This window comes from Eubalaena glacialis, chromosome 14, assembly GCF_028564815.1.
Source record: "Eubalaena glacialis isolate mEubGla1 chromosome 14, mEubGla1.1.hap2.+ XY, whole genome shotgun sequence".
NCBI lineage: Eukaryota > Metazoa > Chordata > Mammalia > Artiodactyla > Balaenidae > Eubalaena > Eubalaena glacialis.
The window spans coordinates 29592842-29603419 of NC_083729.1; the positions used below are offsets into that span (position 1 = coordinate 29592842).

Sequence of the window (10578 nt, forward strand, 5' to 3'; positions counted from 1 at the left end):
AGGTTAGAAGAAAGAGGTCACAGGACAAGCTGAAATTCTACCAACTACTAGAATAATGGTGGTACCAGGACGTGCAGAAAGAAGTGACTCAGTGTTTTAGGTGGAGGAAAGCAGTGGAGTTTTATATGGGAAATCCACAGTGGCTACTGAGTAGAACAGTTGTGTGGTCTTTAAAAGATACAATTATGAGTGTACTTCTCTCAGACCAGAGTGACATGCTCACTCTGACCATCAGTCTATAAATGTTGGAAAGGTGAGTGGAACTATAGATGAACAGCCTCCTCCAAACTGGGATTTAAGTGGTTGGGTTATATTAGGCCCTAAAAGACTTCCTTGATAAATGGGGAGGGTATCAGGGAATGGTGCCCTGGTGGGAAGGACCAGGATAGGGAGTAAGCCCTAAATTGGTTTCTTATGGAGGATGCCTATATCAGTCAGGGCAGGCTAGGTTATGCTGCAGTAAAAATTACCCCCAAATCTGAATGGCTTAAAAGAAGAAATTTCATTTATCATTCAGGGTGTTTGTCCCTTAGGGATCTGCTGGGGGCCCTATTCCATTTACTTTCACTCAGGAACCCACACCAAGGGAGATTTAATCTGTGTGCTGCCATGTTTGCTCTGGCAGGAAAATGAGAACACAGCAAATCATGCACCAGCCCTTAAAACTCAGCCCACAGTTGACATTTGTCATTTCTGTTCTCATTTCATTGATCACAGCAAGTCATGTGGTCACACCTAACCCTAAGAGGGCAGAGAAGTGCAAGTTGTCCATGTGCCCAAAAGGAGGACTAAAAATATTTCATGATCAGCACTAATGATTACCAAAATGTCCACTTCACTAAGATGGTATCATGACCATGGGAAGGGAGGGGGCTGGTCTGAAATGATGGTGTGTCTGAACAGTTCACAGTTTGCTGGATATGTGGCACTAGCTCAGCACTGCCACCATCACCACCCAACCCCCACCTCAGTCCTCTCCTTGACCTGGGTATTTTAGGTGTCAATTTCTGTAATAGGTGAATTAATGGTGCCCCAAAAACACACATGCCCTAATCCCTAGAATCTATGAATATGTCACTTTATATGGCAAAAGTAACTTTGCAGATGTGATTAAGCTGAGGATCTTGGGATGGGGAGATGATCATGGATTATCCAGGTGGACCCAATGGAATCACAGGGGCCCCTATAAGAGGGAGACAGGAGTGTACGTCAGAGAAAAAAAAGAGGATGTTACACTGCTGGGTTTGAAGATGGAGGACGGGGCCACAAGCCAAGGAATGCAGGCAGTCTCTAGGAGCTGGAAAGGGGAAAGAAATAGAGTCTCTACCAGAGCTTCCAGAGAGAACATGGCCCTACCTACACCTTGATTTTAGCACAGTTAGTGTGTCTCAGACTTCTGAACTCCAGAACAGTAAGAGAATAAAATTGTGTTGTTTAGATTACCACTAAATCTGTGGTAATATGTCCAGTAGCAAGAGGAAACTAATACAATGTCCCAGAAAATGTGATGTAAGAGGAAAGTCCTCAGACAGAGTTTGGAATGGGCAAAGTTAGATGACAGGAAGCATTGTTGCAAAGCTGTAGTGTTGGTACATGATGAGTGTGAATTTCATGGCCACCACTCAAACCCATTGACCTGGGAGGGCAGGTGGCCCCAACTCCAAAGGTATCCCTAATAAAAGAACTTGGTCTTGTCGCTTAATTATGTTTTAAATGAGTAAAACACAACCCCACATGTGCAGAAACATGAATTCCTTCTTGCTTTTCTTCCTCCTAACTTTTCCCTCTCCACACCTCCCCCGCTCTCAGCTTCAACTCCTTTCCATTTCAGCTGAACCAGCAGCAGATGCCAATACTGAGCAAGGTAGTCATGATTTTAAACACCTTCACTTGCAGAGCATGGCATCATTCCAGGAGGATCATAGGGTCAACCACACACCCAAAACTTAAATCTGCTCTACAACTTCCGTTCCAGGTTAATGTCTATATGTAAAACGGAGTTAGGTTTTAGACTCCAAAAACGATAAACAGTGTTGTACTATGTGCAGGGATGCCACTTACAGCTGTACAGATTGTGCACAACACAGTCCTATGGGGACACCATGCCAACAGGTCCATGTCAATGGTGCTTCCAAAAATTCTGCAGTCCACAACTCACACAACTGTATGTGGCAGCCTTACACTCTACAAATACCCATTCAGATATTTGAAAAGTGGGTGAGATGTAGGACAATTCTTCACTGTGCAGAACCATCCCACCTATCTAGCATCTGTGGCCTCCACCCATTCTATAACAGTAGCACACCTCAATCATTATTACAACACAAAGCACTCCACAAACTTACAAACTGCTCCTGTGGAGCAGCAGTGCATTCATGCATCATTTCTCTGATCTCATCTTTTAAGCTCTCATTCTTGTACCAATCACACCAATCTTCTTGATATTCTTTTAACAGTCCATGTTTCCTCCTTCCTCAAGAGTCTTTGCAACTTATTTCTCTGGGATGAACACTCTGAGGCTTAAATCTCCAAACTCTCCTTCACTCCCTTCATACCCCTGGCCCAAATGTCATCTTATCAAAAAGTCCTTCTCTGGCCACCCTATATAAGATAGAAATCCCACACCTACTCCAGCACTTCTTGTCCCTCTAATTTTGCTTTATTTTTCTTAACATCATGATCACTCTCTATAGCACTATATCTTTTACTGAGTTATTTATTTTCTGTGTCCCTTCACTAGCACTTAAGTTTCATGAGGTCAGGAACTTGACCTGTTTCATTCACTGTTATACCCCCAGTACCTAGGACAGTGCCTTCCTTGCCCTAGCCATTCAATAATCATTTGTGCCATGAATAGTACATGGTAACAACTTTACTCATGATAGCATATGCTCAGTAACACTCCTTTTCCCATTTATCCAAGTCAATGAATTCAATCACTTCACTTCCCTCCTCCCTGTTCATAACTTGAGTTGCACTGCCCAAAGTAAAAAAAGATCAGATAGTCAGCAAGTCCTATCTTAGAACATTATATCACATTGATGTTTCTTGTATGAGGGGATGAATGCAGAGTAGTTTTCAGATAAGAAGTTGTGTGTTTTCACTAAGTTCATTTAACATAAGTATGCTCTCCATATAGGTCTGGAAGACAAAGATAAAGATAGAAATTGAGCGTGGCATGACACAAAGAACTTGACAGGCATTATCACATTTAATCTGTACAGCCATCTTGTAAAATAGAGAAAACTAAAGCTATTTCACCTAAGAGAAAACTAAGGTTCAGTGATATTAAGTTAATACCAGAGTAGAATTAAAAACCATGCCTGTCTGACTGTAAAATTTATGGTCATTTTACCACATCACTGGAGTGAGACAATGAAATATGCTGAACACAAGTGCAATTTCCTCAAGATATGAGCATCATTTTAAGGGTCACAGTTTATTTAAAAAAAAAAATCCTAGATTCATTTCCAAGAAAATTTATTTTATGCTCATTTATGGACAATATCTGGAAACACTTGAGAAATGAGGTCAACTCTCCCTCATCTTTAGACAAATTATACAAGATTTTGGCTCAGTCATGGCAAATTTTTGTTTAAAGCCAGTTTATTAACCAACAGCACCTACTCTGCTTAATGAATTGCTTTCTTGATATTATTGGCAGTCTGTACCCTACCTACTTAATTACTGTGTTCCAAAATAATCAATGTCTTTTGTCTTACCGAGGCCAAAGCCAAGACAAATTATGAGACAGAGAGATGCTTCTGTGCTCCTCCCATCCCTTCCTTGTTAGGATCTTGCTAGAGGAGAACAGAGAAACAAAAGGAAGATAGACTGCAAGGCGAACTGCTTACTCAACAGTAGGTCTGACATGTAAAGGTCAATAACCAGAATCCTAGTAGGGCATCCCAATAGCCAATGTTCAGCTGGCTTTGGACATTGGCTATTGGGAATCTTAGAAGTCAAAGAAGTATTAATCACTTCCTTGTGCACCATATTGAGTGGTTTCTACTTTATTATTTAGTGCTCACAATATGGAAATTTACTGTTAGCTCTAATTTACAAATGAGATGTTGAGAACCTTCACTAAGCTTAGATACAAAGGAACTAGAATCCCACCCAAGTCTATCTGACTCCAGGGCCCATGTCCTTCACCACTGAACTATGGTGCAGGACAGGAGCATTCTATGTCAGAGAAGGCAGGAGCATCTCAATTTCCAGTGCCAGTTTGGCTCATGGCTAGATAGAAAAGGGCCGTGATCTACACCCTGAGGTAAGAATAGGACACAACCAAGTGTGCCCAGGCCTAGCTAAGTATACCAGAGCCTGGTAAACATATAATCTGTGATCCACAGGTCAATGAGTCTCACTTCAGGTAAGGTGCTGCTCATGGCAGCTCAAAAGCTTTTGGATGAAACTGTACACAAGGACCTAACTGCAGATAAAATATTGTGGAAGAAGACCTCATAGTCCAACAAAAATTATCAAGACTCTTAAACATACAAAACATTATCTACTTCATTCATTCTACTAATATTTCTCTTTTTCTGAATAACCCCCAAATAAAATGGTTTTTATATTCATTTTCTATGTGCAATACAGAAAATCATCTTAAACATATCCCTCTTCTAAACCTATAACCCTGAACTACAGATGAGTTAATCAAGGTGCTTTCCTGTTAGCAATCAGCTTACACCATCACCAGATTTACCCCTCAACAGGATACTTCTCTGGTTACCTCTGCTTGGGTCCTCCTGTTCTGGCCCTTGCCTCACGGATACAGTTGAAACCAAGAGGATTTCAGGGAAAGCAAAGAAACATTGTGAGCCAGACAGCTCTAAGAATCAATCAAGTAATGCTCCCATGCCATTGTAAAGCAATTAAATCCAATAAAGATGTTAAAAAAATAAAATAAAAAAAAAATAAAAGCTGATGTAAAAAAAAAAAAAAATTAATGCTCCCATGGAGCAACATGACCCTCAGTTTGAACACTGAATGTACAGTCTAGTCAGTCCACAGGTCTTCTAAAAATATTTTATTTTATTAAAGGTCTTTACAGAGTAACATCCAGACTCCAGATCCAGCTGCCAAGGATACCCTATTATGCTATGAGTACTGGCTGGGGCATGGTAAGTGGCTCCAGCTTCCCACCCTTCTCTTCGAAGATGGGAGTGGTGGGTGGTATCTCATTTTGGGGTTCCACAATGCTCACGAGGTCAGGAAGGGGCTTCTTAAGGCCAATCTTACCACTTGGGTCCCAAGGCAGCATGACCTTCACTTTGATGCCCAGCACACCCTGACTGAGTAGCACGTGGCACATGGCAGTGTCAACATAGTAGTTAACAGAGTCCCAGATCATCAGGTCATCCACAAACTTCATGGATTTAGCCCTATGTCCTCAGAGTTTCCCAGTACCATGACTATGCAGGCTTTAGCCCCACATTCCATGATGAACCGCAGCATACCATAGCAGGCCCTCCTCCACATACCAAGTCCTCCTAGGAATCTGTAATACAGAGACTCTGCCTGGGCAATAGCACACAGACCTCTTGTGGCCACCTCTTCAGTATAAACCTCTACACTGCCCTCAGGGAAGCTAGATCTTTTCTGAACCACAGCAGTCAGTTTGCAGATCTGCTGGCCCTTCTCACCAGGAACATTCTGCATACTGGTGGCCAGGATAATGATTTCTGTCATGGCTGGTGTAACTCAGAACTCCATAGTATCCATCTTCAGCCAGCTCCTGAGTGAGAAACCCATTCAGTTCAGCTCTGAAGATGTTATCGGTGACAAACTTCCTCTCCTTGGAAATTTGCACCACCATCTTGCCGCCCTGTGCTGTCATAAGGAAAAACTACTAACATATCTTGAGTTCATACTATGTACCAGACACTTTTTTGAGTTTAGACTTTTGAGATCCGAATTAGAGTAGTCTAAATATGTAGTTTTGTTTATCTCTATTTAACTACCCTATTCCTGAGTTGCGTTCCTGAAACTTGACTGTAGTAGAAGTTTTCCAGGTAAAGGAAAGAAAGGAAATTCAGGCCAGGAAATAAGTGGCATGAATAAATGACAGGAAATGTGAAAGTCTTTACCTGATTTGGGGAAAGGTGAGACGTATAAGATGGGTGAAATATAAGGTGATGGACATGGTGGGTGAGGATGACAAAGTCACCATCTTTATTGTACTCTGTGGGGGAAACTTCAGGAGGAAGAAGATGTAGAAATTATTGGAGGCAGATAAGACTTTTTGTTACCTTACATCACATTTCTTTCATCTCAGTCGCTTTAGCTCTCAGTCCATCTCATTCTCAGGAGGAATGTGTTTTGACATCCAAACATTTTGATTCAGGATCTGTTTCAAGGAAGGCTTGATTTCTGTGAGAAAAATCTGGATGGCTTCCCAGCTTCTCCTCTGTCCGGCCTTCATTCACAGCATGCTTTCCTCATTCTCTTTGATGTGAATTTTCAGAACATCATTGGGTGTAATCAATATTCAAACGTAATTTCAATAAACCCATCCAAAAGCAGGTTCAAATGTTTTCACAATACTTCTCACCAGCCTTGAGAGTGCTCTTTCTGGCCATCAGAGTCACCGCCATAAAGTGTATGGGCTGGCCCTAAACAAGAATGGCCAACTAAGGGGACTAGTAGAGACAGAAATCTAGCACCAGTTCTGCTCCTGAAGTTGAGGAGCTCAACAGGAGGTGGCATCACCCCAAAAATAAAGCACTTGTTTTTTTCCCATACAAATAAACTGCTTAGGCTATTAGCGGCCTTTTGGCCCAACAGAAAAAACAGGCCTACATAACACATTACTATTTCAGCCAGAAAGAATAATAACAAAAGATAGATAATTTTGTCTAGAAGAAAATGAGTTGAACCCTCAGAGAAGAACAAAATGTGACTATATATAAAATAATACAATACATGTAAATAAGTGCCTGTCATACAGTAAGCAGAACAATGATGTCTACTTATTACTAATATCGGTAATAATATTTCATTTTCATTATTTATTATTTTTAGTGTATTGAGAGTGTTTATGTAATTGATTTTTAAAGTTACCCAAAAAATCCATGGTTATCATTTCAGTGTAAATTGAATGTAGTTGTTCTGATCTATAAAAGAAGACAAAGGCTATCATGATATATATTTTAAAAGCTGATGAAAATATGGCAGGGTTTTAAGTTTTGACAGAACTGAGTGAGAAAGTACTCCAGAGTTATATTATTCTTGCTAATTTTCAGGATGCTTAAAATGTTTTAGAATTTTATATAATATATAAATATTCTAATCTCCCCAAACAGAAAAGACAGCCTTGATACTAGAAGTGGGGGCAAGGAAACTCTAACACTAAGTCAAGTGGCTGAGATCTGGTCCTATTTACTTCCTACATGACCTTGAGCTGATCAATTTACTACCTCTCTAACCAATCATTTTCTCACCTGTAAAATACAAGAATTGGACTAGAAGATCTCTCAGGTTCGTTACTCAAATTTTATGACCAAGTCTACTCTTTGACAGCTAAAAAAGATAGGGCTGATTTTAGTGCATACTGTCTGTCCCCATATCTTGAAAATAACTGATTGCCTAGAAGGGCCAAAGATGTGCCATCTGCTTCTATTACCAATTACATTGTGAAGCTGCCTCAAGTTTAAAAAAGAAAAATTTAGTGAAAAACAGAAGTTGGCAGGAAATGTGCTGTAAATAATATCACCCCCACACATTTACTGAATAATTCATAACCAGTACGTAGTAGAAGCATAATTTTTAAAATGACATTTTCCCCAAATACCTGAATGTTCTGACATCAGTAACAAATGATTTAGTTGGCATTACCTTAAAAATTACAGTGTTTAGAGATTGACATCTCAGATTTAAATTTATTTTATTCTTATCAATTTCCTTTAAATTAACTTTGCTGTATTATATCGGAATGAAATATTTTCCATAGTTGACTATCCCTCGTTATTTTTCACATATCCTTTTTTAATATTCTTTATCCAATGTTTTTTCTTTTGAAATATTCCATTTTTCCTCACCAGTGAGACCCTTCACTTTCATTCAAACTGCATAAAATAATCTTACAATTTGACGAATTAATATAAGAACATTTTATTTAATTATGTATAAGGAGAACTAGTATTACGTTAGTGATTTTTCAATCTGATACAATGAAAACATACTTGTTCCAATTTATTTTACTCACCACTATCTTCTTTTTTTTTAATTTATTTATTTTTGGCCGCGTTGGGTGTTCGTTGCTGTGCGCGGGCTCTAGGTGCATGGGCTGCAGTAGTTGTGGCTCACGGGCTCTAGAGCGCAGGCTCAGTAGTTGTGGTGCACGGGCTTAGTTGCTCCGCGGCATGTGGGATCTTCCCTGAGCAGGACTCGAACCCGTGTCCCCTGCATTGGCAGGCGGATTCTTAACCACTGCGCCACCAGGGAAATCCCTCACCATTATCTTTTATCCTCTCTACCATTTTATATTGGCCTCCTCAAACTGCAATTTGCTCCAATTTTTAACGAAATTGTATTGCTGTCCAAATTCTTTCTCAAATAGGATAAGATATACTTATGTCTTCTACTGCATCACCAAGTTACACCACAAAACATTAAAACAAAGTGAGATTATATGAGGAATTTTGCATAGCAGTACTCCTACACCAATTACAATTTACAAGGAGCATTAGTATCAGCTGTGTCTCAGAACTTCAATCCAATGTCAGCTGAGTCTCCCAAGTGAGCCAATCATAGCCCTTTCCACCTTTAATTGCAATCCCATAACTGCTTCCCTTTGAGAATTCAAGGTGCTTCCCTGAGAGTTCTCCAATCTGCCAACACAACCTCTAACCCATTCAGGTCATATACAGTTTTTAGAAGAATGCAGGGGCATCTCCAGATTTTCTGAATAGGAAGGGCTTCTGGGCAGCTCTCTGATTTGAAGAAGTAGTTATATAACTTGAAGCCAGATACATAGAAAACTTGCTATTTTTCTTAGATTGTATGAACATTCAGATTGTTTTGGGGGTTCCCCTCATCATAAGCCATCCTTTGGTTTCTCAGCTGCAACAGTGATTTGACTTTTCATTTGACCAGGAAGTCCTATTACAATCCAAGTCCCAGAGGGTGGGAGTTAAGTCCACTTCCTTATACAGGCTTTCAGATGTTAACTATGCTGTGGGATACTGTCTGGCTAGGGCAAATGGCTTTGTGTACAAAATGAAGTTTTCCTTTTATTCAGCATGAAAATTTTCTATCTGTTGACAACTGTCATGATTACCCATCCTGGAGAACTCTTTTTACTGGCTCAAAAGTATATGTGTTGAATTTTTTAAACTTTTATTCATTCTTTCATTTATTCAATAAATATTTATTGAGAGCTCACTACTGTGTGTCAGGTATTGTTCTAGGCACTTTGTGAGTACTTGAAAATTGACTATAGATTGATAATAAAATAAAACCCAAATTAGTGCTTTTGGTGGGGTTTTTGTGCTTATTTCAACCTATGAATTACAATGTTCTTCAACACTATAGCTTAAGAGTAAATAAAGAAGGGCTAAATGACAGACCTATGGATAAATAGAATAGACTAAATATCTACCTAAAAGTCTTCATTTGAGCTCACCACCCACGTGTTTATTCTCTCTCTCTCATTCTCTCTCTCGTTCTCTCTCTCTCCCCCATCACACTCCTAAGGTTCGCATTCATTTTTCCAACTCTATGCTTAATGACAGATACCTCCTGTCAGTGAATAATGTGTTACCACAGATGGGTAGCACACTACCCCACTTAAACTCATCTTCTGCCTTGGATAGATCACCCACTCAGTTGTAGTACCAATGGGTCCCTTGGGAAGTGGGCACTGAGATGATGTTAGGAGTGCAAGAGGTTTATTGTGTTGTGACTGGAGAAAGGGCGGGTTAATGCTTGTGAGAAATAAAAAGGGGGAGGAAGCAGGATGGGATGGGGAAAAGATCAGATCACCACACAGATCTGACAAAGTCTTGCCAACACAATGAGGAGCAGTGGAACAACGCTTTATCAGGTAGAAATGGCCGGGTCCTAGTACCTCTGTGCTCAGTAGCTGGCTAGTCACTGCCTAGGAAGAGCATAGCTTCATCTGGAAAACTGAAGTGGATCCTGAAGGCATTAGCAGCTGGAGGCTGTCAACTGACCGCACTCCCCATAGCTGAACATCAAGTTCTATCTTGAAGGAAAATCCAAGCCCAGGCAACCACAGTGTTCTTGAGAACAGAGCCCTAAGGAAATGGAATAAGACACTCCTAAGAATTAGACCATGAACGGGAAGAGAAAGAGCTGCCTAAAAGGGATGTAGGAGGACTGAGAAGAGTGACCAAAGGAGATACCCAGAACATCTCTTGGGTACCTGCGTCACAGAGGACCCCAAAACACTGTGACAACTGCAGGGAGTGAAGACATGGGCCTAGTGTTTTAATAATCTGACCCCGGACCAGGAATCACTCCTGGCTCCACCACGTAAGAACCTGGTGATATTGGTCATTACCCAACCTCTCCACATTGCAGCATCCTTATCTGTACAATGTATTAATG

The 10578-nt window shown here is 40.4% G+C and overlaps 1 pseudogene; it reads right to left on the bottom strand.

Annotated features, from left to right (window-relative positions):
• Positions 1-5101: 5101 nt before the first annotated feature.
• LOC133105127 (small ribosomal subunit protein uS3-like) lies at positions 5102-5824 on the bottom strand (annotated as a pseudogene).
• Positions 5825-10578: the final 4754 nt, after the last annotated feature.